This window comes from Hyperolius riggenbachi, chromosome 9, assembly GCF_040937935.1.
Source record: "Hyperolius riggenbachi isolate aHypRig1 chromosome 9, aHypRig1.pri, whole genome shotgun sequence".
In the NCBI taxonomy this organism is placed as follows: Eukaryota; Metazoa; Chordata; class Amphibia; order Anura; family Hyperoliidae; genus Hyperolius; species Hyperolius riggenbachi.
The window spans coordinates 143794689-143821344 of NC_090654.1; the positions used below are offsets into that span (position 1 = coordinate 143794689).

Here is a 26656-nt window from a genome sequence, read left to right on the forward strand (position 1 = left end):
TCACTCACTACTTAACCTGGGGTCCCTGTCACTCACTACCTAACCTGGGGGGCACCTGTCACTTACTACCTAACCTGGGGGGTGCCTGTCACTCACTACCTAACCTGGGGGTTCCTGTCACTCACTACCTAACCTGGGGGTCCTTGTCACTCACTACCTAACCTGGGGGGCGCCTGTAACTCACTACCTAAGCTGGGGGTCCCTGTCACTCACTACCTAACCTGGGGGTCCCTGTCACTCACTACCTAACCTGGGGGGCACCTTTCACTCACTACCTAACCTGGGGTCCCTGTCACTCACTACCTAACCTGGAGGGTGCCTGTCACTCACTACCTAACCTGGGGGTGCCTGTCACTCACTACCTAACCTGGGGGTCCCTGTCACTCACTACCTAACCTGAGGGTCCCTGTCACTAACTACCTAATCTGGAAGGTGCCTGTCACTCACTACCTAACCTGGGGGGTGCCTGTCACTCGCTACCTAACCTGGGGGTCCCTGTCACTCACTACCTAACCTGGGGGTCCCTGTCACTCACTACCTAACCTGGGGGGCGCCTGTCACTCACTACCTAACCTGGAGTCCCTGTCACTCACTACATAACCTGGGGTCCCTGTCACTCACTACCTAACCTGGGGGTCCCTGTCACTCACTACCTAACCTGGGGGGGCACCTGTAACTCACTACCTAACCTGGGGGTCCCTGTCACTCACTACCTAACCTGGGGGTCCCTGTCACTCACTACCTAACCTGGGGGGCACCTTTCACTCACTACTTAACCTGGGGTCCCTGTCACACACTACCTAACCTGGGGTCCCTGTCACTCACTACCTAACCTGGGGGGCGCCTGTCACTCACTACCTAACCTGGGGGGTTCCTGTCACTCACTACCTAACCTGGGGGTTCCTTTCACTCACTACCTAACCTGGGGGTCCTTGTCACTCACTACCTAACCTGGGGGGTGCCTGTAACTCACTAACTAACCTGGGGGTCCCTGTCACTCACTACCTAATCTGGGGGTCCCTGTCACTCACTACCTAACCTGGGGGGCACCTGTAACTCACTACCTAACCTGGGGGTCCCTGTCACTCACTACCTAATCTGGGGGTCCCTGTCACTCACTACCTAACCTGGGGGGCGCCTGTCACTCACTACCTAACCTGGAGTCCCTGTCACTCACTACATAACCTGGGGTCCCTGTCACTCACTACCTAACCTGGGGGTCCCTGTCACTCACTACCTAACCTGGGGGGGCACCTGTAACTCACTACCTAACCTGGGGGTCCCTGTCACTCACTACCTAACCTGGGGGTCCCTGTCACTCACTACCTAACCTGGGGGGCACCTTTCACTCACTACTTAACCTGGGGTCCCTGTCACTCACTACCTAACCTGGGGTCCCTGTCACTCACTACCTAACCTGGGGGGCGCCTGTCACTCACTACCTAACCTGGGGGGTTCCTGTCACTCACTACCTAACCTGGGGGTTCCTTTCACTCACTACCTAACCTGGGGGTCCTTGTCACTCACTACCTAACCTGGGGGGTGCCTGTAACTCACTACCTAACCTGGGGGTCCCTGTCACTCACTACCTAATCTGGGGGTCCCTGTCACTCACTACCTAACCTGGGGGGCACCTGTCACTCACTACCTAACCTGGGGTCCTTGTCACTCACTACCTAACCTGGAGGGCACCTGTCACTCACTACCTAACCTGGGGGGTGCCTGTCACTCGCTAACTAACCTGGGGGTCCCTGTCACTCACTACCTAACCTGGGGGTCCCTGTCACTCACTACCTAATCTGGAAGGTGCCTGTCACTCACTACCTAACCTGGGGGGCGCCTGTCACTTGCTACCTAACCTGGGGGTCCCTGTCACTCACTACCTAACCTGGGGGTCCCTGTCACTCACTACCTAACCTGGGTGGCATCTGTCACTACCTAAACTGTGGTACTCCTGTCTCTACCTAAACTGGGGGCTCCTGTCACTACATACACTGGGAAGTCCCTGTCACTCACTACCTAACCTGGGGGGTGCCTGTCACTCACTACCTAACCTAGGGGTCCCTGTCACTCACTACCTAACCTGGGGGTCCCTGTCACTCACTACCTAATCTGGAAGGTGCCTGTCACTCACTACCAAACCTGGGGGGCGCCTGTCACTTGCTACCTAACCTGGGGGTTTCTGTCACTCACTACCTTACCTGGGGGTCCCTGTCACTCACTACCTAACCTGGGGGGCGCCTGTCACTCACTACCTAACCTGGAGTCCCTGTCACTCACTACATAACCTGCGGTCCCTGTCACTCACTACCTAACCTGAGGGTCCCTGTCACTCACTACCTAAACTGGGAGGCACCTGTAACTCACTACCTAACCTGGGGGTCCCTGTCACTCACTACCTAACCTGGGGGTCCCTGTCACTCACTACCTAACCTGGGGGGCACCTGTCACTCACTACCTAACCTGGGGTCCCTGTCACTCACTACCTAACCTGGGGGGCGCCTGTCACTCACTACCTAACCTGGGGGGTCCCTGTCACTCACTACCTAACCTGGGGGTTCCTGTCACTTACTACCTAACCTGGGGGTCCTTGTCACTCACTACCTAACCTGGGGGGTGCCTGTAACTCACTACCTAACCTGGGGGTCCCTGTCACTCACTACCTAATCTGGGGGCACCTGTCACTCACTACCTAATCTGGGGGCACCTGTCACTCACTACCTAACCTGGGGTCTCTGTCACTTACTACCTAACCTGGAGGGCACCTGTCACTCACTACCTAACCTGGGGGGTGCCTGTCACTCGCTACCTAACCTGGGGGTCCCTGTCACTCACTACCTAACCTGGGGGTCCCTGTCACTCACTACCTAATCTGGAAGGTGCCTGTCACTCACTACCTAACCTGGGGGGTGCCTGTCACTTGCTACCTAACCTGGGGGTCCCTGACACTCACTACCTAACCTGGGGGTCCCTGTCACTCACTACTTAACCTGGGCGGCACCTGTCACTACCTAAACTGGGGACTCCTGTCTCTACCTAAACTGGGGGCTCCTGTCACTAAATACACTGGGGGGTCCCTGTCACTCACTACCTAACCTGGGGGTCCCTGTCACTCACTACCTAATCTGGAAGGTGCCTGTCACTCACTACCTAACCTAGGGGCGCCTGTAACTCACTACCTAACCTGGGGGTCCGTGTCACTCACTACCTAATCTGGGGGTCCCTGTCACTCACTACCTAACCTGGGGGGCACCTGTCACTCACTACCTAACCTGGGGTCCCTGTCACTTACTACCTAACCTGGAGGGCACCTGTCACTCACTACCTAACCTGGGGGGTGCCTGTCACTCGCTAACTAACCTGGGGGTCCCTGTCACTCACTACCTAACCTGGGGGTCCCTGTCACTCACTACCTAATCTGGAAGGTGCCTGTCACTCACTACCTAACCTGGGGGGCGCCTGTCACTTGCTACCTAACCTGGGGGTCCCTGTCACTCACTACCTAACCTGGGGGTCCCAGTCACTCACTACCTAACCTGGGCGGCAACTGTCACTACCTAAACTGGGGGACTCCTGTCTCTACCTAAACTGGGGGCTCCTGTCAATAAATACACTGGGGAGTCCCTGTCACTCACTACCTAACCTGGGGGTCCCTGTCACTCACTACCTAATCTGGAAGGTGCCTGTCACTCACTACCTAACCTGGGGGGCGCCTGTCACTTGCTACCTAACCTGGGGGTCCCTGTCACTCACTACCTAACCTGGGGGTCCCCGTCACTCACTACCTAACCTGGGGGGCACCTGTCACTACCTAAACTGGGGGCTCCTGTCACTACATACACTGGGGGGTCCCTGTCACTCACTACCTAACCTGAGGGTCCCTTTCACTCACTACCTAACCTGGGGGGCACCTATCACTACCTAAACTGGGGGACTCCTGTCTCTACCTAAACTGGGGGCTCCTGTCACTACATACACTGGGGGGTCCCTGTCACTCACTACCTAACCTGGGGGTCCCTGTCACTCACTACCTAAACTGGGGGGCGCCTGTCACTACCTAAACTGGGGGGCTCCTGTCTCTACCTAAACTGGGGGCTCCTGTCACTACATACACTGGGGGTCTCTGTCACTACCTGAACCAGGGGGCACCTGTCACTACATAAACTGAGGGGCTCCTGGCACTAAATGAGCTGGGGGGCTCCTGTCACTACATACACTGGGGGGCACCTGTCACTAAATGAGCTGGGGAGCCCCTGTCACTACCTGAACTGGGGGGCTCCTGTCACTACCTAAACTGGGGGACTCCTGGCGCTACCTTAACTAGGGGGCACCTGTCACTAACTAAACTATCCAGGCTAGCCAGCCCAGCATCACCACCAGCCAACCAGCCCAGAATCACTGTCAAAAAGGCCACAGCATCACCACCAGTCAGGCCAGCATTTACTTCAACCAGCCAAGCACAGCCCAGCATTACCGCCAGCCAGGTCACAGCATCACCGCCAGCCAACCCAGCCACAGCATCGGCCACAGCATCACTGCCAGCCAACCCGGCCACAGAATCCCCGCCAGCCAGGCCACAGCATCACTGCCAGGCCTTTCAGCCCGCACATCATCCCCAATCCAGCCAAAAATAGTGTTGCCAGGCACAGCAGCCAGTAGAGGAGAATTCAGAAGCCAGGTGAGAGGTGTATACCATATTAAGGGGGCATTCTGCCTATTTATGTGAAATGCTGTCTATTTATGTGCCTCATGACTGCTAAATTTGTCTTGTTGGGGGCCTCATGATTGCTGAATTTGTCTTGTTGGGGGCCTCATGATTTGTTGGGGGCCTCATGATTGCTGAATTTGTCTTGTTGGGGGCCTCACGTTTGCTGAATAATTTGTCATGTTGGGGGCCTCATGATTGCTGAATTTGTCTTGTTGGGGGCCTCATGATTGCCGAATTTGTCTTGTTGGGGGTCACGTGATTGCTAACTGCGAGACTATGGGAAAAGCTGAATCATCATTATATGAGACAATAGCATTATACCTACTTTTTTAGCTTTTTAAAACAGAAAATAAAACTGGGAGGTTGTAAAAAAAAAGATTACATTTTTTCAGGAGTAGGATGGATGAAATTGTTTATCTTCACAGTTTATTTTCAACTTGGATTTTCCATAATGTTCATGTATGAGTTAAAACGTACAGTATTTAGTTTAAATTGCTGTTGCCACTTTGCGATAGATAAGTGACTTTTGGGTTGCAGTTTGGGCACTCGGCCTCCAAAAGGTTCGCCACCACCGTCCTAATCTAATGTCCCACCATTACTAAGTTCATGTAAATTTGTCTCTACCCGTGACCACACCCACATTCTGGTCCATGGCCACACCCATTTTTTGGCACGGCGCGTACAATGTAACCCTCATATTTTTCGGCGCGCTCAGTGGCGTAGCTAGGGTGTTTGACACCCGGTGCGGATAATTTACCGACACCCCCCCAAAAAAAAGCGACGCGTCACGGCAAAAAATGGGCATGGTTATGCAGCGAGTGGGCATGGCCATTGGTGGGGCCAAACGTACATGAACTTAGCAGCGGTGTAAGCTACAGATAGCGGGCCTGCCCATTGAAATACTGGATGGAGCCCCCTGTCCTTTATTTAGATAATTTACAATCAGTATAGGCATAGATCAATTTTGATTGGTCAATAACTGACCAATTTTACCACCCCCGTGCAGTAAGTGAGCCAACAGACAATGAATTTGATGAACAGAGGTAAAATTGGCTAATCAACATTGTATGTGTGTACCAGGCTTTACAGCTAATACTGTACATACTGAAAGTAGCAGGGATCAGCATACAATACAGCCGGTTTACAATCAGTAAAGGCACAGAGTAACACTTTATACATACTGTACACACTGGAGGTAGATCAGCACACACTGCATGCACTAGAGAACAGCTCATACTGTACATACTGTAGGCAGCAGAGATCAGCACACTGCAGCTAGCTTGCCAAAAAATATGAGGGATACGTTGTGTGGCGTGCGTAGCCGAAAAATAGGTGTGGCCACGGGTGGAGACAAATTTACATGAACCTAGCAATGGTGGGACATTAGACTAGGACAGTGGTGGCGAACTTTTTGGAGGCCGAGTGCCCAAACTGCAAACCACAAGTCACTTATCTATCACAAAGTGGCAACAGCAATTTAAACTAAATACAAATGTTTTAACTCATACATGAACATTATGGAAAATCCAAGTTGACAATAAACTGTGAAGATAAACAATTTCATCCATCCTACTCCTGAATAAATGAATTCATTTTTTTAGAACCTCTCAGTTTTATTTTCTGTTTTAAAAAGCTAAAAAAGTAGGTTTAATGCTATTGTCTCATACGATGATTCAGCTTTTCCCATAGTCTCGCAGTTAGCAATCATGTGACCCCCAACAAGACAAATTAAGCAATCATGAGGCCCCTATCAAGATAAATTCAGAAATCATGAGGCCCCCAACAAGACAAATTCAGCAATCATGAGGCCCCCAACATGACAAAGTCAGCAATCGTGAGGCCCCCAAAAAGACAAATTCAGCAATCATGAGGCCCCCAACAAATTATGAGGCCCCCAACAAAACAAATTCAGCAATCTTGAGGCCCCCAACAAGACAAATTCAGCAATCATGAGGCCCCCAACAAGACAAATTCAGCAGTCATTTTTTTTTTTTAATTATTATTTCGTATTTATATAGCGCCGACATATTACGCAGCGCTGTACAGAGTATATATATATCTTGTCTCTAACTGTCCCTCAAAGGAGCTCACAATCTAATCCCTACCATAGTCATATGTCTATATCGTGCAGTGTAAGTACTGTAGTCTAGGGTCAATTTTTTAGGGGGAGCCAATTAACTTATCCGTATGTTTTTGGAATGTGGGAGGAAACCAGAGTGCCCGGAGGAAACCCACGCAGACACGGAGAGAACATACAAACTCTTTGCAGATAGTGCCCTGGCTGGGATTCGAACCAGGGACCCAGCGCTGCAAGGCAAGTGAGCTAACCACTACACCACCGTGCTGCCCTATTCATGAGGCACATATATAGACAGCATTTCACATAAATAGGCAGAATGCCCCCTTAATATGGTAGACACCTCTCACCTGGCTTCTGAATTCTCCTCTACTGGCTGCTGTGCCTGGCAATACTCTTTTTGGCTGGAATGGTGGATGATGTGGCCTGGCAGTGATGCTGTGGCCTGGCTGGCGGTGATGCTGTGGCCGGGTTGGCTGGCAGTGATGCTGTGGCCGGTGCTGTGGCTGGGTTGGCTGGTGGTGATGCTGTGACCTGGCTGGCAGTAATGCTTGGCTGTGCTTGGCTGGTTAAAGTAAATGCTGGCCTGACTGGTGGTGATGCTGTGGCCTTTTTGACAGTGATTCTGAGCTGGTTGGCTGGTGGTGATGCTGGGCTGGCTAGCCTGCATAGTTTGGGTAATGACAGGTGCCCCCTAGTTAAGGTAGCGCCAGGAGTCCCCCAGTTTAGGTAGTGACAGGAGCCCCCCAGTTTAGATAGTGACAGGAGCCCCCCGGTGTATGTAGTGACAGGTGCCCCCCAGTTCAGGTAGGGACAGGGACCCCCCAGTGTATGTAGTGACAGGAGCCCCCAGTTTAGGTAGAGACAGGAGCCCCCAGTTTAGGTAGTGAGTGACTGGGACCCCTGTTTAGGTAGTGTACAATGAACAGAGGCGCCAAAAGTATAAGATTAGATTAAATGAGCTTAAAAACCAACTTAAATGGCAAAATTGAAGGAGGAAGTGGTGGTCTTACCTCCCTCAAGCAGACACGACAACGACTGCGATTCAGACAGTCGAACACATTTATTAGGAACTCCAAAAAGAAATGCAACGTGTTTCGCAGGTTCAACCCCGCTTCATCAGGCAATATAGGGAGGAGTATCAAACAATCTGCACAAGGATTCAAATTAAGCGCCTCTGACAGAGGCGCTTAATTTGAATCCTTGTGCAGATTGCGCCTCTGACAGAGGCGCTTAATTTGAATCCTTGTGCAGATTGTTTGATACTCCTCCCTATATTGCCTGATGAAGCGGGGTTGAACCTGCGAAACGCGTTGCATTTCTTTTTGGAGTTCCTAATAAATGTGTTTGACTGTCTGAATCGCAGTCGTTGTCGTGTCTGCTTGAGGGAGGTAAGACCACCACTTCCTCCTTCAATTTTGCCATTTAAGTTGGTTTTTAAGCTCATTTAATCTAATCTTATACTTTTGGCGCCTCTGTTCATTGTATACAATTTTGAGTCCACCCTTGGTGGAGGGTTGCTACCCTTTCTTCCTGTCTACTGAGAGCGACTTCTTAATCCTGAGTGGGGTCAGGACAATCTCCCCACCTGCCTTTACAGTGGTTGCCTGCTGGTGACCCTGACTTGTGAGTATTTAGCAATACAAACTTATTGCCACCTTGTCCAGTACGAATTACACTATTGGGGCTCTTGGTGTTCCCTGTTTTTACCTGTTTAGGTAGTGAGTGACTGGGACCCCCGTTTAGGTAGTGAGTGACAGGGACCCAGTTTAGGTAGTGAGTGACAGGGACTCCCGTTTAGGTAGTGAGAGACAGGGACCCCCGTTTAGGTAGTGAGAGACAGGGACCCCCGTTTAGGTATTGAGTGACAGGGACCCCCGTTTAGGTAGTGAGTGACAGGGACCCCCATTTAGGTAGTGAGAGACAGGGACCTCCGTTTAGGTAGTGACAGGGACCCCCGTTTAGGTAGTGATTGACAGGGACCCCCGTTTAGGTAGTGAGAGACAGGGACCCCCATTTAGGTAGTGAGCGACAGGGACCCCCGTTTAAGTAGTGAGAGACAGGGACCCCTGTTTTTAAGTAGTGAGAGACAGGGACCCCAGTTCAGGTAGTGAGAGACAGGGACCCCCGTTTTTAAGTAGTGAGAGACACGGACCCCTGTTTAGGTAGTGAGAGACAGGGACCCCCATTTAGGTAGTGAGAGACAGGGACCCCCATTTAGGTAGTGAGCGACAGGGACCCCCGTTTAGGTAGTGAGAGACAGGGACCCCCGTTTAGGTAGTGAGAAACAGGGACCCCTGTTTTTAAGTAGTGAGAGACAGGGACCCCCGTTTAGGTAGTGAGAGACAGGGACCCCCATTTTTAAGTAGTGAGAGACATGGACCCCCGTTTAGGTAGTGAGAGACAGGGACCCCAATTTAGGTAGTGAGAGACAGGGACCCCCGTTTAGGTAGTGAGAGACAGGGACCCCCGTTTAGGTAGTGAGTGACAGGGACCCCTGTTTTTAAGTAGTGAGAGACAGGGACCCCCGTTTAGGTAGTGAGAGACAGGGACCCCCATTTTTAAGTAGTGAGAGACACGGACCCCCGTTTAGGTAGTGAGAGACAGGGACCCCCATTTAGGTAGTGAGAGACAGGGACCACCATTTAGGTAGTGAGCGACAGGGACCCCCGTTTAGGTAGTGAGAGACAGGGACCCCAATTTAGATAGTGAGAGACCGGGACCCCCATTTTTAAGTAGTGAGAGACAGGGACCCCCGTTTAGGTAGTGAGAGACAGGGACCCCCATTTTTAAGTAGTGAGAGACAGGGACCCCCATTTAGGTAGTGAGTGACAGGGACCCCCGTTTAGGTAGTACCAGGTGATGCTGGGCTGGCTAGCCTGCATAGTTTGGGTAATGACAGGTGCCCCCTAGTTAAGGTAGCGCCAGGAGTCCCCCAGTTTAGGTAGTGACAGGAGCCCCCCAGTTTAGATAGTGACAGGAGCCCCCCAGTGTATGTAGTGACAGGTGCCCCCCAGTTCAGGTAGGGACAGGGACCCCCCAGTGTATGTAGTGACAGGAGCCCCCAGTTTAGGTAGAGACAGGAGCCCCCAGTTTAGGTAGTGAGTGACTGGGACCCCTGTTTAGGTAGTGAGTGACTGGGACCCCCGTTTAGGTAGTGAGTGACAGGGACCCAGTTTAGGTAGTGAGTGACAGGGACTCCCGTTTAGGTAGTGAGAGACAGGGACCCCCGTTTAGGTAGTGAGAGACAGGGACCCCCGTTTAGGTAGTGAGTGACAGGGACCCCCGTTTAGGTAGTGAGTGACAGGGACCCCCATTTAGGTAGTGAGAGACAGGGACCTCCGTTTAGGTAGTGACAGGGACTCCCGTTTAGGTAGTGATTGACAGGGACCCCCGTTTAGGTAGTGAGAGACAGGGACCCCCATTTAGGTAGTGAGCGACAGGGACCCCCGTTTAGGTAGTGAGTGACAGGGACCCCTGTTTTTAAGTAGTGAGAGACAGGGACCCCCGTTCAGGTAGTGAGAGACAGGGACCCCCGTTTTTAAGTAGTGAGAGACACGGACCCCTGTTTAGGTAGTGAGAGACAGGGACCCCTATTTAGGTAGTGAGAGACAGGGACCCCCATTTAGGTAGTGAGCGACAGGGACCCCCGTTTAGGTAGTGAGAGACAGGGACCCCCGTTTAGGTAGTGAGAAACAGGGACCCCTGTTTTTAAGTAGTGAGAGACAGGGACCCCCGTTTAGGTAGTGAGAGACAGGGACCCCCATTTTTAAGTAGTGAGAGACATGGACCCCCGTTTAGGTAGTGAGAGACAGGGACCCCAATTTAGGTAGTGAAAGACAGGGACCCCCGTTTAGGTAGAGAGAGACAGGGACCCCCGTTTAGGTAGTGAGTGACAGGGACCCCTGTTTTTAAGTAGTGAGAGACAGGGACCCCCGTTTAGGTAGTGAGAGACAGGGACCCCCGTTTTTAAGTAGTGAGAGACACGGACCCCCGTTTAGGTAGTGAGAGACAGGGACCCCCATTTAGGTAGTGAGAGACAGGGACCCCTGTTTTTAAGTAGTGAGAGACAGGGACCCCCGTTTAGGTAGTGAGAGACAGGGACCCCCATTATTAAGTAGTGAGAGACATGGACCCCCGTTTAGGTAGTGAGAGACAGGGACCCCAATTTAGGTAGTGAGAGACAGGGACCCCCGTTTAGGTAGTGAGAGACAGGGACCCCAATTTAGATAGTGAGAGACCGGGACCCCTGTTTTTAAGTAGTGAGAGACAGGGACCCCCGTTTAGGTAGTGAGAGACAGGGACCCCCATTTTTAAGTAGTGAGAGACAGGGACCCCCGTTTAGGTAGTGAGTGACAGGGACCCCCGTTTAGGTAGTACCAGGAGCCCCCCCTTTAGCCGTTGCCGCTCCCCCCTCACCTTGCAGCGTCACAGACCTCAATCAGCGGGCGACTTGACCAGTAAGAGCGGGCGCCGGGCGTACCACGCTCTATATGCGGAAGTGACGTCACTTCCGCATATCAGTGCGGTGTGCTGGGTCCTAGCGCCCGCACTATTGGTCACCGCCTGATCGAGGTCTGACGTGGCTAGAGGGGGGGGTGGCGGCTAGAGGGGGTGAGCAGCGGCCAGAGGGGGTGAGCGGCGGCCAGGGGGGGCAGCGGGGGGCCAGGGGGAGGCACATGCGGACGGCCATGCCCTGAGCGCACCCCCTCTAGGGCGGCTGGGGTCACCCCCGTCACGATGCTACTGGGCGCGCTAGCTGCAGTGTGCTGATCTCTGCTGCCTACAGTATGTACAGTATAAGCTGTTCTCTAGTGCCTGCACTGTGTGCTGATCTACCTCCAGTGTGTACTGTGCCTTTACTGATTGTAAACCAGCTGTATTGTATGCTGATCCCTGCTACTGTCAGTATGTACAGTATTAGCTGTAAAGCCTGGTGCACACATACAATTTTGATTAGCCAATTTTAGCTCTGTTCATCGAATTCATTGTCTGTTGGCCCACTTATTGCATGGGGGTGGTAAAATTGGTCAGTGATTGACCAATCAAAATTGTATGTGCGTATACATCTTTGATCTATGCCTATACTGAATAAAAGTAGCTAAATAAAGGACAGGGGGCTCCATTCAATATTTCGATGGGCAAGCCTGTTATATGTAGCTTACACCTCTGCTAAGTTCATGTACATTTGGACCCACCCATGGCCACGCCCACTCACTGTATGGCCACGTTCATTTTTTTTTATTTTTTTTGACACGGTGCATATACCCCCCACCTAGTGCTCACAGGTGCCCCCGATCTCCAAGGACCCTAGGAACGCGCCTGAAGAAAGGGGAAGGATGGATTGGGGTAGGGGTAGTAGAGACAGACAGCACAGAATGGAGAATATAGACCAACACTGAGAATGAGGGAGAAACAAGGAGGGCAGTTAGAGAGAATATAATGTAAGGAGAAAAAATGAGGAAAAGGTGAAAAGGGGAGAGTTGCTGATCCAACAGAACTTGAAAAGTTAACTAAAAAAAAGGCGAGGCATGGATAGAGAAATAGAAAAAGGATTAATAAGAGATAGAGATAAATAAAAATATGGAATAGAAGAATAAGTTGGTGACAGAAGTTGAATAATAGAGATCGAGATAATGCAGAAGATAAAACAAAGACGATATGAGAGGTGGATGGTTATGGATGGAGAGATGTGAATAGGAAGAGAAGAACTTGGCAGCGAAAAACACCAAGGGGAAATAAAGGTACTAAGAAAGAAAGCAAGATAATTAAAGAAGAGCATGAAATGAGGAACAAATAAAGCAAAAACAAGGTGTGGATGAGCGCAGCATTAAAATAAAGGAGAAATAATGGGTGTGGTTGATTAAGCTAAGTATTAATATGCAGCTCAATGACAGTGTAACAAAAATAAAGAAGTATAGCCCCTCTCTTGCAACAGGTCACCTCCACCAGTTGCTAGTAACCCTTCCCGTTCCCCCTACCTTTGAATTCGTGTAATGTAACTAGCCTGGCCAGGTAAGGGTTACTGGCAGCCTTTGCTGTGTGTCACTAAAACCGGGTAATTCTCTCTACTCAGCCAGGGACCCATTCACACACTTATCCTAAAAAAGCCATCTCCTGGCAACAGCAGCCAATCAGAGCTGCGGAGGTAGCAGGCCCCCCAGACCAGGCTGAGGGATGAGTGGGCAGGATGAGGGACCTCTCTGGGGCGTCACCATTTTCAAGCTGGTTGAGATAAATTGCGGATGTTCGGCGAAAGGGTTGCCATAGGGACAAGTTGGTGCTAACAACCAGAGCAACATCAGCATCCTCTGGGAAAAGAAGGAAAATGCGAGGTCTGGCTGCTGCGCCGGAGATCCAGATGGAGAAGCGAATCAGAAGACACCAGAGGAGAGCCCGGGAGAACCAGCAGTGATTGCTACAAGCCTACGGGCATGGGAATGTTCAAGATCTCCATCAACAGGTAAGTAGGACGCTGGGGTATAGCGCGGCTGCGTTCCCTGCGGTCTGCCAGGGATTACTGTCATTACTGACATGCAAGGGGCTTGTTAGTTACCAAGGCTGGCAATAAGCTAGCGGCATGGGAAGGAAACTCGCTGCATCTCAGTGCATTGATCACAGAAGCTGACTGAGAAGGAAGAGGGCTAAAAGAGCATGTAGGTTATTTTGCCATGAAATAGTTCGTTCCTTGCTTTCCTTTATTTTTCTTTTCTCTTTTTCCTTTCTTTCAAATTTTGCTGATGGTATTTAGGATTATGTTTTAGTGTCAAATGACGGTTTATATTGCTGCAGATCAGCTATTGACAGTTTTATGTTTATTTTTTTTATTTATGACAGCTAGATATAAGCAAAAGTGAGAGAGAGAAAGAGAGGGAGAGAGAGAGAGATTTTTTTGTTGTTGCACTTTTTGGATTGAAATATATTTCTCTAGTTGCAGTAGCTTATACCTAATGAAGAACTGCAAGGCCCAGCCAGCCTTTTAATATAGCTATTGGCTGTGTGCTAGTGCATTTGCATTAGCTTTGCTTTGTGCTGTGTGGCTGCATCTGAATGTGTGGGCATGTTCACATCTGTTTTGTAACAGAGCATATTATCCTAAAAAGCACTTTTTCCTGCAAATTTTTGGAGAACATTAAAAAAAATAACCTGCACGTAATGCATGTATGGGCATTACACACCTCACTTAGGCCCATATGCAATTCACTTTATCTCCTGAGTATTCTCCTGGATGATATTTTCAAACCTTGGGCTATATGCAGTTCACTTTTTCACCTAGGCTATCATTCATAAAGCAGTCCCGCATGCGGAAATGCTGAAAACAGCTCACTTTACCGACCACTTTGCAAAATGTGTATTCATAAAGGCTATTTGCGCATGAAAAGCTGGCAGAGCGATAAATTACCACCTTGTGCGGTGATTATCTAGAAAAAGTAACTAAATGTTAATTCATAAACATTAGATCAAGTGGTATGCGGACGGGGGATTACCGCTCCCTAGGAAGTAGCGAAAAGCATGCGAAATACATACAAGTGAATGGAGATAGACCTCCCATGCAGCAGCAGAGAGAGCAGCGCACGGAGGGACTCAGGCAGCTTCTCTGTTACCGACAGCCTTTTTCTGGAAATCTCCACACTTGTATCGCAACTGGCAACATTTTTATGAATAACCACCCAGAAGTCTAAACTACCGAAAGCGGTATTCTCCCACACGGATTTTTGTTACTGACCACACTTTTATGAATGATAGCCCTAATGTTTCTCCTAGGAGATAATTTTTCATTTTTGATTTAAAATAACTTTCCAGCACTAAAACAAAATACCAAAAAGTAGGTGAGCAAGTACTAACAAAATTATTTTGAGTATTTTCTTGATTTCTGCCGGCTTAACGAGTCTGAGGCTTAAAAAAATACCTCTTTCTACTAAGCAGTCCTGTTCAGCAATAAGGCCATAGCTGAAAAGCCGCATCCCCGCGGCAGAATGATCAATTAATACCCCCAAAATCTAAGAGCAAAATTCCATGACTTTCCAGGTCATGGATTTTGCTGCCCGGGTGAGGCAGAGCTTTGCGCTGTAGCTCTGCCTACAGTCGCGTCAATCTCCACCTCTCCCCGCCCCTCTAAGTGCAAGAAGACTGAGAGGGGCGGGAGGAGGCGGAGTGTCCGCAGAGATTGACGCGACAGAGGCAGAGCTACTGCACAAAGCTCTGCCTCTACCCAGAAGAAGCCCCAAATTTTCCCCCGGGGATTTCAGGGGTATTAATTGATTGTTCTGCAGCGGGAATGCGGCGTTTCAGCTATTGCCTTGTTGCTGAACAGGACTGCATAGTAAAAAGAGTTTTTTTTTAGGCTTCAGACTTTCTTTAACCACCTTAGCGGTATGGACGAGCTCAGCTCGTCCATTACCGCCAGAGGGTGCCGCTCAGGCCCTGCTGGGCCGATTTACATGAAATAAAGAGCAGCACACGCAGCCGGCACTTTGCCAGCCGCGTGTGCTGCCCGATCGCCGCCGCTCTGCGGCGATCCGCCGCGAGCAGCGGCGAAAGAGGGTCCCCCCAGCCGCCTGAGCCCTGCGCAGCCGGAACAAATAGTTCCGGCCAGCGCTAAGGGCTGGATCGGAGGCGGCAGACGTCAGGACGTCGGCTGACGTCCATGACGTCACTCCGCTCGTCGCTATGGCGACGATCTAAGCAAAACAAGGAAGGCCGCTCATTGCGGCCTTCCTTGTTTATTCTGGGCGCCGGAGGCGATCAGAAGAACGCCTCCGGAGCGCCATCTAGTGGGCTTTCATGCAGCCAACTTTCAGTTGGCTGCATGAAATATTTTTTTTTTTATTTAAAAAAAACCCTCATGCAGCTGCCCTGGCGATCTTAATAGAACGCCAGGGTGGTTAAAAGGCATTTTGTGTTGACAAGTAGAGATATTGAGAACATCAGATTTTGGGTTCGCGAACGTCCGTTAGAAGTTCGGCTTCGCGCGAACCGGCCGAACCTCCATAGACTTCAATGGGCAGGCGAATTTCACAAGCTACAAAGACTGTTTCTGGCCACAAAAGTGATTGAAAAATAGTTTCAAAGGCTCTAACACCTGGACAAAGGCATGGCGGAGAGGGATCCATGCCAAAAGTCCCACCAAAAATTATGGAGTTGACGCAGAGTCTGGTTTTAATCCCTAAGGTGAAGAAATCACATTCCCACATTTGAGGAAAAGGGCTGTTTTAAAATGTCCAGAGTGGTAATGTAAGGGTTATGTCCGCTTCACACTGAGACCAAATGCCACGTTTACCAAGATTGAGCGCTAATAGGTCTGTAAGGTCCTTAGGTGTGTGGGAGCTGCATACGCGCTCAACTGAGGCAGACTGGCTCAGTGTACAGCTGAATTTTTATTTTTTTGCAGAATTTTAATTTTTTTATTGGGCCTATTTGTAAAAGTTTTTGATAAAAAAAATTATTTTGAAAGCTATTTATGTATAGACAAGTTATTTATAACAAATTAAAAAATACTAATTTATTTATAAAAAATACAACATTTCAAAAAATGTTAAGTGAGCAGGTGTCAGGACGGGAGTCATTTGTGGTGGGGGTGATGTAGTGGTGTCACCAAAATCAATGCAGAGTCACACAGTGGAGGCTTGCCGCCAGTTGCCATCGGTGTTCAGTGGGTGGCAGGCTGGCAGCAGGTCTGCCTGCCATTCATGGTGGTGGTGACTCCAATTCCACTGCAGTACAGAGCCATGCAGTGGAGGCTTGCAAGCAATGAAATGCAGGCTACCTGAAACTCCATCATGGTGTCTGAAGAACAACAAATGAGAAGGGAGGGTGGTGGGTGGTATGCATGAACTGGTACCCCTTTTTTTTTATTTTATTTTTTTTTTAGTTTACCTTGTTTGACAAAATAATTTTTAAAAATGTAAAAATACATACATATATAACTTATTTGTGTTTGTGACATATTGAAAATTGAAAAAACTGACTTCTTATAATATTCTACAATGTTTTTTTTTTCCTGAAATGTTAAGACAGCCAATGTCAGCCAGGCTGGCAGCATTCCTTTTTTTCAAAAATTGAAAAATACATATAACATATTTGTGGTTTTGACATATTGAAAATTGAAAAAACCTGACTTCTACGGGGTTTTTTGTTTTGTTTGTTTTTTAAGACAGGAGGTGTCAGCCAGGCTGTCTGCAGGCCTGCCTGCCATTCCTGGTGGTGGTGCCATCAATTCCACTGCAGTGCAGAACCACGCAGTGGAGGCTTGCAAGCAATGAAATGCAGGCTACCTGAAACTCCATCATGGTGCCTGCAGAACGAAGAATGAGAAGGGAGGGTGGTGGTGGTGTGCGTGAACTGGCACTCTCCTTTTTTTTTTTTGTACCTTGTTTGTCAAAGTTAATTTTTAAAAATTTAAAAATACATACATATATAACTTATTTGTGTTTGTGACATGTTGAAAATTGAAAAAACTGACTTCTTATAATATTCTACAATGGTTTTTTTCTGAAATGTTAAGACAGCCAATGTCAGCCAGGCTGGCAGCAGACCTGCCTGCCATTCCTGGTGGTGGTGCCACCAATTCCAATGCAGAGCCACACAGTGGAGGCTTGCAAGCAATGGAATCGCTCAGGCCTTTATTTACATCACAGGAGCCTATAGGCACAGATGTCCCGACACATTAGACCTCGCCCTCCATGAACCTACAAAACCTCACTGAACCGCACTGCAAGTGTGCTTGCTGTCCAGCTGTCACTTCTCCCTTACTTCCCTTGCCTGTCATAGGTAGCTACAGGTGCCCCTTAGTATTAGGTAGCCATAGGTACCCTCAGTATTACGGTAAGTAGCTAGTGGTGCCCCCTGAAGGGAGATCTCGTTAGTGGAATTTAGAGAGAAGGGTGGGTAACGCTGATTTACGCTGTGCTCGGGACTCTGCATAAGTAAGTAGAGAGGGAGGCACTCGAGGAGGGGAGTGAGCCACCTTTCCAGCATCAGGCGCCTGTAGGCATGTGCCTACAGTGCCTTATGGTAAATCTGGCCTTGGAATCGCTTCTCGGCCTTTTGGCTAAGACCAAGTGTAGTATCTCTTTTTAGCAGTTTCAGGGGAAGTAAGTGATGAACCAGGGGGGGGGGGGGGGCACCTTAAATGAGTGATCGGGGAAGGGTCGCCCCAGATCCTCTAGTAGAGATGCCTGCACTGAAGACAAAGGGGGAGGAAAACCGGAAAGGGCTGCGCCATGTGGCATTCCCAATCAATACATATGTGTAATGAAAGCTGCAAATCCTGACCATCTACAAAGGTTGGCTTTCAAATTGTGCCACATGTACTGGAACTGGCCTGGGACCATCCAAGTGCCAGCACACTGCAAATATGCCCACAAGCTGGCTTTCCTCTCCGGACAGTTCCTTCACCATGAGCTTTCCATTCAGCTGTGTGATAAGCTCATTTTTCTTTAAGTGTTAGGAACAACAGGCATCGTTTTTTGCTCATTGTCCACAAAATTACCTTGCTTTAAATAGCCTTCCCTTTTGTTTTTATTGTCCTGCCCAGGGATCATGCTCTAGATCTCTTTCAAAATTAATTTAGCTTCAAATAATCTTTTATTTTAGATTTTTTTTCTTGGGGGTGTAAAACAAAATAAACCAAACAACAGTTAATGTGTTGAGTGGGAGTATCCCTCTCAACCGGCTTGGGCATTACAGTATGCTTACTAAGAGGGGCATACAAACATCAAGAGGAGCTAAGGGTTTACAGGTGATGAGACCTCCGTAACAGTTCTGCCACTTTGTGCTTATAGCGAGGGTCCAGTAGCATTGCTACTGTAACGATTGTGGAACTTTCTCCGTGATCAGCGCACAACGCGTGCGCTGATACGGCGGAAATCCTCCACAAGCGTATAATTGCAGGAACCCAGCAAAAGGTGCTACGCACTCGTAGAGGGAAATTCCTGTCGGCAGATGGCGCTGAGGAGTGCAGAGGAACCAATCCTCTGTACCTCCACAGATGCCAGACAGGAATTGTACGAAGCGCAGAACGCAATCGCAAGAGAAGCGATTGCGAATGAGAACGAGCAAAGGGACAGGTTGTATGTGTGTGCACCAATCCAGTCGCCACCCCGCGACAGTGCACACACAACAGCAGATACGAAACAGAAACGCAACCGCAAGAAAGGCGATTGCCAAAAGTGACACAAGGCAGATCAGAACAGAATACGAGGATAGCAAAGGCACAGCAAATCATACAATGAGGAGATACGGAAAATAACAAATGCTAACTGAACGCGAACACCGCACTCATTCGCAACAGTGCACGCGTTCATGCGCGGTCTCCACGTGATAAGCACAATAGAGACAAGCACGCCTAACTAACCATTGACAGACAAACATGTAACAGAGGACGCGAGCGCTTGCTTAACGGTTACCTCACCGAGCCTCCAGCAAGCGTTCGTAGCAGACAAGACAGACACACGAAAACAGGGACAAGCGAGAGATAGGATCCACAGCACTAGCGAAAGTGGCTAGTGCGATGCAGGAAGACAGAACAGAAGGATCCACAGTACTAGCATAGGATGCTAGTGCGATCCAGGTACAGAGTAGCAGAACAGAAGGATCCACAGCACTAGCGCTAGGCGAGTGTGATCCAAGGGGACAGAACAGAGTAGCAGAACAGAAGGATCCACAGCACTAGCGCAGGATGCTAGTGCGATCCAGGAAGGCAGAACAGAAGGATCCACAGCACTAGCGGAAAGTGGCTAGCACGATCCAAGGAGACAGAACAGAAGAATCCACAGCGCTAGCGCAAGATGCTAGTGCGATCCAAGTGAGACAGATCAGAAGAGATAGCTGGTAGCAACCGCTGCACCAGCTATACTCCAAGAACAGAGATCAGAACGATTTCCTGTCGACCACTGCTGGGACAGGACAATCGCAACAGAACAAACAAAACAGATAAGCAATCCTAACTGCACTAGGGGAACCTGCCTAGCGCAGTTTCAGAAATTACTCTAAGCTGAACTTCAAACAAAGAGTAAGGCTGACACTCCTCCAGTAGTGTTTCACAGGAAGGAATCCTTATGACCAGCCAAGCATTGTGGGAAACACATAGTACACGCCTCCAATGAATGTGGCCAGGCAATTTGCATGACAACGTCATGCAAATTCCTCAGCAAGCACAAGCTGCAAAACTGACAGAAGCTCTCCTTTCCAGAGTCCTGCAACATGCAAATCTAAACAATGGTCAAAAAGCTGCCTGCCTGCACAGGCAGCTGAGCAGATCATTACAGCTACCCAGTAAAGGTCGTTCTCCTTTAACCATTTTTATATGGGGGTCCCTTCCTCAACAGGCAGGACAGCATGAAAGTCCCCATTTGAACAAAGGTGGATGCTGAGATAGTCAGCTCCTCTTTCTCACTGAGGTTACAAAAGGTCTCCTTCTCCCCCAGCCCCTCATTGACAGTGTTCTGTCTGTGGAGTATCACACAGACACAGAGCTATGCAATAGTGCAAACACAACACAGTGGTAACAGAGGCCCTGCTGCAGTGGTAGTAGCCTGCTGCTTGTGTAATGTGGGCTGTGGCACACAATTATATTACACTAGAAAGGGTCACACTTGTGCGTCAGTGATAGTGTTCTGTCTGTGGAGTATCACACAGACACAGAGCTGTGCAATAGTGCAAACACAATACAGTGATGACAGAGGCCCTGAAGCTCCACCATGCTTACTAGTTATGCGACCATGCAGCCATGTGAGATTGGGCGGTAACAGGTCTGTAAGGCCCTTAGGTGTGCCGGTGCTGCATGCACGCTTAACTGAATGGACCAGCTTGGGTGTTGTTATTTATTAAAAAAAGTATTTGGTTTTTTGAAAAGATGTCAATGTCATTTATAAAAAAAAAATTCATTAAGGTAGTGTGGTATGCTCAGGTTAATGGACCAGCATGGCATCACGTTATGTCACATGTACCAGAGGCCTGGATGTGATGGGAAGTTATTATAGAACTTTATGATGGTAGCAAGCAGGCTGGCTCACTGTACAACCTATTATTTTCTTTTGTTTTTCTTAAAGCATGTTTGTCAAATTTATCAAAAATTATTTCTAACTTTATTATATTTGTGTGCTGCTTTTATTCATGTGTGCCTACCATTGGTGTTTGTGTTTTGTGATCAGGTGCCTTCACAAAACAGTTGTCCCTGGTTGGGTTTCCCACGACTTTCTTTTGGCAGAGGTTGCAGATGGCATTGCTGGTATCAGAGGCACACAAACAAAAAAAATGCCACACCATGTCATTTCGGCATTCGTGTGGTAGCAACAGCAGGTATTGAAGGGCATGTTGGTTGGCTGATCCCAAATGTATCACTAAATGCATCATGTGTGAATAACTCCTCTGACATATCAAGTGGAGCAGCTGTGTTGCTAGTGGTGGTGTTAAGTTTTTGTGTGATACCAGAAGCTGAGCAGGAGGGGGACGTTGCATCAAGGAGGTTCCATGCGGAAGCTGTAGAAGGTGTGGTGCGCTGTGTAAGCCAGTCAACCATGTCTGGCATTATTCCAGGGCTGGAGGAAATCACAGTAGCACGACCTCGAGGACACTTGCGGGGTGGCCTGCCTCTGACTGGCATTTTTTTTTATTCGGGTACTGTGCCTGCAACAAGTGAAAAGTAATGCAGTGAAGGTGCATGCAACTGAATATGGCAGCAACAATATCACAATACAATACAATAACATTTCTATAGTGCTTTTCTCCCATAGGACTCAAAGCGCTTAGGCTCTCTCAGATTCAGTAATTAGTAGGATGAAGTATTCACACAACAAAAGTTATATTTCTGCAAATGCCAAACTGAACAGGTGGGTTTTCAGTCTGGATTTAAACACGTCCAGGGATGGAGCTGTCCTGATCTGTTGAGGTAAGGAGTTCCAAAACATAGGGGCAGCATGACAGAAGTTCCAAAACATAGGGGCAGCATGACAGAAGGCTCTGGGACCAAACGTTTCCAAGTGGACTCTGGGTATGACTAGATTATTAGAACCTGTTGATCTGAGAATGCGGGGATTGCTACGTAGCTGCAACATATCTTTCATGTATCCAGGGCCTAGATTATTCAGGGATTTAAATGTCAGTAGGCCGATCTTGAATAGGACCCTCCATTCTATAGGTAGCCAGTGAAGGGAGTGCAGGACTGGCGTTATGTGGCAGTGACGGGGTTGGTTGGTTAGCAGTCTGGCAGCAGTATTCTGTATCAGCTGTAGACAGTACAAGGCCTTTTTTGGAAGGCCAGTGTAGAGAGCATTGCAGTAGTCCAGTCGGGATGTGATGAAGGCATGGACTAAGGTTGGCAGATCTTCTGGGGGTATGAGGTGCTTGATTTTTGCAATGTTCTTCAGGTGAAAATAGGATGATTTCACCACAGCAGAGATTTGAGTTCTGAAGTTTAAATCCCAATCAATTAGAACTCCCAGGCTATGCACATGATCAGAGCTGCGTAGATCCGTGCCTCCTATTCCCAGTGGTGAAGACTGCAAGTTAAGTTGTTTTGTTATCATGCTCTGCCCTCCAATCAGAAGGACTTCAGTTGTGTCTGCATTTAGTTTCAGCCAGTTGTCATTCATCCATTTCTGTAGTTCACGTAAACAGGCGTTTATAATTAGAGTTGGGTCTGTCACACCAGGCTTGAAGGAAAGATATAGTTGGATGTCGTCTGCATAGCAGTGGTATGTCAGGCCATGTTTTTGGATTAGTTTTCCCAGCGGTAACATGTAAATAGTGAAAAGCAGGGGAGAGAGGATTGAGCCCTGGGGCACCCCACACTTAAGTGATACAGGGGTGGACAGGAAGGGCCCAATAGACACTTTGTTGGTTCTGCCACTCAAGAAGGATTGGAACCACTGAAGAACTATGCCATCAATGCCGCAGTATTCCTGTAGCCTGTTTATCAAGATGTCATGGTCAACTGTATCAAAGGCTGCAGAAAGGTCTAGCAGTATGAGGATCGAGCACTCTCCTCTGTCTCTTGCCATGAGCAGGTGGTTGCATATTTGGATGAGGGCAGTTTCAGTGCTGTGGTGTTTCCTGAAGCCAGACTGGAATGGGTCATAAATGTTGTTTTGTAGGATTTTGGCTTCTAGCAGGAGGTAGACAGCTTTTTCAATTAGCTTGCCCAGAAAGGGGAGGTTAGAGACAGGTCTGTAGCTGGTCATTGCATCTGGGTCCAGGGAGGGTTTTTTGAGGAGAGGCCTGATGATTGCTTCCTTCAGTAAAGCAGGAAATATCCCTGATTTTAAGGAACAGTTAACAATTTTTAGGAATACCGGTACGAACAGGTTGGGGCAGTTCAACATGAACTGTGTTGGGCCAGGATCCAGGTCACAGGTAGTTAGGCGGACGTGAAGGAGGATGCTTGATGTGACTTCTTCATCAATTTCTTTGAAGTTTGACCAAGGTGTTACATTGTCTCTGCTAATGGTCTTCGGCGCTATATTAGGCTCAGATGCTGTTAAGTTTTTGTGTGGTACCAGAAGCTGAGCAGGAGGGGGACTAGAGTAAACGGCTCTGGTTGTCAGTGGGCTGTGTAGTGTCACACACCGAGATACGCAACAGTTCAAGCACAATACAGTCATAATAACAAAGGGCCCTTGAGCACTAGTGGTAAAACTTCAAACACAATTTAGCGGTAATAACAGAGGCCCTGCAGCAGTTGTGGAAAAAAAGGTGCTTTTATATGGCACACAATTTGATATCACTGTAAGTGGGAACATGTGTGGCTCTGTGCCAGTGTGCTCTGTCTGTGCACTATCAGACAGACACAGAGAATGTTGCAACACTTCAAACACAATACAGTGATAATAACAGAGGCCCTGGAGCACTATTGTGCTGGTAGTGGGGACTGGGCACAATGGTGGGTGCCTGTGGGCTGTGGAGTATTGCACACACAAAAATAAAAACAGCAGAAGGTTGAAGTAGCCCTCAGAAGGGCTGTTTGGGATGATCAAACAGCAATCAGCCAGGGAGTATCAAAATAAACACGGCTAGCTAACACTTTCCTTATCTCCAGCAAGCTCTGTCCCTTTATCTCTCTGTTCCAGCCGAAGACAGACTGGAACATGGCGGGCGCTGCAGCATTTTTATAGGGGTGGGTGGGTGTCTGTGAGGGAGTTCAGGCTGATTGGCTGCCATGTGCCTGCTGACTGCGATGTAAGGGGTCAAAGTTTAGCCCAATGGTAATGTATGGGGGCAGGTTGAATAGCGGCAAGTGCTCGCCGCTCGTGGTGTGCACGAAAACCTAATCTTCGTCGAATAATGCTGGCAAACTATTCCGGCCTTCTCTATAGACAAGTTTAACACTAGAATTACCGAGTTTTCTATTTTCTGTTGCAAGGCTAGAGGTGTTATTCACTCCTGCTGAGATGTTCACAGGTCTTCAGGGTTGATTATCTTCAATCTATTGTTGTGCAAACCACCCATTACCTAATGCTGGGAATTCACGTTTCGTTTTTGCCTTCGTTTTAGCCTTCATTTCGATTGTGCCTTTTGTCCTTTTCGTTCCCGAAATAATCGAACGTACGGTTAATATCACCACCCACGGTTTCGTTTTTTTTTTTCGATTCTGATGGTTTCGTTTTTCCAATAATCGAAGGCTGCAAAGAAACGAAACGAAAATCCCTTTTTACAGGGATGGAGTAACATAAACGAACATATAATCGATCTGAACAGCCATCAAGCCTACCAATGGCTCGATTAGATGGATAAAGAGAGAATATCAAACATGTTCGATCACTAGTCGTTCGTTTTTGGGGTCTATTAATCGAAACTATAATGAGATTATGACTATTTTCACATACGTTTTCAACACTCGATTCGTTTACTGAAGGAATCGAAGGCTAAAACGAAGGCAAAAACGAAACGTGTATTCCCAGCATAAGGCCTTGCCTTATTCCAAATTTCCATTTGTTTACACAAAGTAGCTGTGTGAGACTTGGATGGAAACCTTCAGACATGCCTGCCGTATCATATTACGTAGCACTGTACAGAGTATATTGTCTCATCACTAACTGTCCCTCAGAGTGGCTCAAAATCTAGTCCCTGTCATAATCATACAGTATGTCTATGTATGTATCATGTAGTGTATGTATCGTCATCTAGGGCCAATTTTATGGGGAAGCCAATTAACTTATCTGTATGTTTTTGGGATGTGGGAGGAAACCGGAGTGCCCGGAGGAAACCCACGCAGACACAGAACTCTGTTGCCGATTCATGCAGCAAAATGCAATCAGAGGGCAATTGTCACTTTTAGCAGTGTTCCATTGACATGACAAATGATGACAGACTGAGGCATTCCATTGCCATGGCATTGATGGCAGTATGGCAGATACTGTAATGCAATTAGGCTGGCTTTTCACAACATATGAATGCTGTAGAGGTGGCCAAAAGGTGTGATGCTGTCCTGTCGGAGGGAGAGAGGCTGGCAGAGAACGTAGTCATGAATCTGATGGAGCCATTTTTGGATGATGGGAGAACGTGAACTTCCTCAGCTTGCACCCACAGGTGCCCCGATCTCCAAGGACCCAAGGAACGCCCCTGCCAGTGCTACAATGTTTTCTGATGTGTACTATACAGGCCTATAGAAAAAAAGCACATATACTCATGTCTCTCTCTCTCTCTCTCTCTCTCTCTCTCTCTCTCTCTCTCTCTCTGCTGTTACAGTGTGGTGTAGACGTGTTGGACCAAATGGCACGGATGTATTCCGTAAGAGCAGCAACACGCAGGTGGCCAGTAGCAGTTTTTTACAATATGCTGGACCTGGCGGTGGTGAATGCCTACATTTTGTACAAGGCATGTACAGGGTGAGTCTTCTAGCTAAGGAACTCCGTTGCCGATTCATGCAGCACAAGGAAATATTGGCACAAAGGCGGGCTGCTGAAGCTGTTGCAGCTGCTGTGCCAGGGACTGTACAGACAACACAGTGCCAGGTGCAAGAGAGCTGCAACAGGAATCGCAGCAGGTTTACCTGTGCAACATGTAAAAAATTCACCTGTGCCAAATGCAGGGACGATGGACACTGGGTCTGCAAACGCTGTAAACTCTGTAAAGTTTGAAACACTGAAAAATAAAACAGAATTTTTGGTTTTGCGCGATCGTGAATTTTCACGTGAAACAATACCGTTTTTGCGCGGAAACGAGAATTTTCGCGCGAAACCAATATCTATAAACGTTATCGATACACACCAAGCCGCTCACTCCGCTCCTCCAATGAACTTTGCCTGACCGTCCCCCGCATCACCCAGTCCCATGCACACCTCCAGGACTTCTCAAGAGCCGCTCCAACACTATGGAACTCCCTACCTCCACCCATTAGGGCAGCCCCCTCCTTCAACACCTTCAGGAAGGCCCTCAAAACTCACCTTTTCACTCTGGCCTAGCACCACTCACAATTGCTCTAAACCCACAGCTGAACTCTGGTCCCCTACCTTTCGTGTCCCTACCTCTCCCTCTAGATTGTAAGCCTTTGGGCAGGGTCATCCTCCTTCTGTGTCCTACCTGATCATGCACTTCCATTACTGTGAACCCATGCTATGCATTTGAGTGAACCTAACTTGCCTAATCTCCATGCTCCCATCCAGTAAGGGCTGGTGCACACCAAAAACCGCAAGCAGATCCGCAAAATGCTAGCAGATTTTTAAACGCTTTTTTTTATTTTTATGAGGCGTTTTGCTAGCGTTTTGCGGATTGCTGCTGCGGTTTTCAGTATAGTAGATTTCATATATTGTTACAGTAAAGCTGTTACTGAACAGCTTCTGTAACAAAAACGCCTGCAAAACCGCTCTGAAGTGCCGTTTTTCAGAGCGGTTTGCGTTTTTCCTATACTTAACATTGAGGCAGAAACGCACCCG

The 26656-nt window shown here is 48.5% G+C and overlaps 1 protein-coding gene across 1 annotated transcript in view; it reads left to right on the forward strand.

Annotated features, from left to right (window-relative positions):
* The first annotated feature begins 13095 nt into the window (after positions 1-13095).
* LOC137531760 (cortexin-3-like) overlaps positions 13096-26656 on the forward strand; it is a 171724-nt gene continuing 158163 nt past the window's right edge. Inside the window, exon 1 of the mRNA XM_068251724.1 lies at positions 13096-13248. The gene's annotated coding sequence lies outside the window, so the exon portion shown is untranslated. The remainder of the gene's footprint in view (positions 13249-26656) is intronic.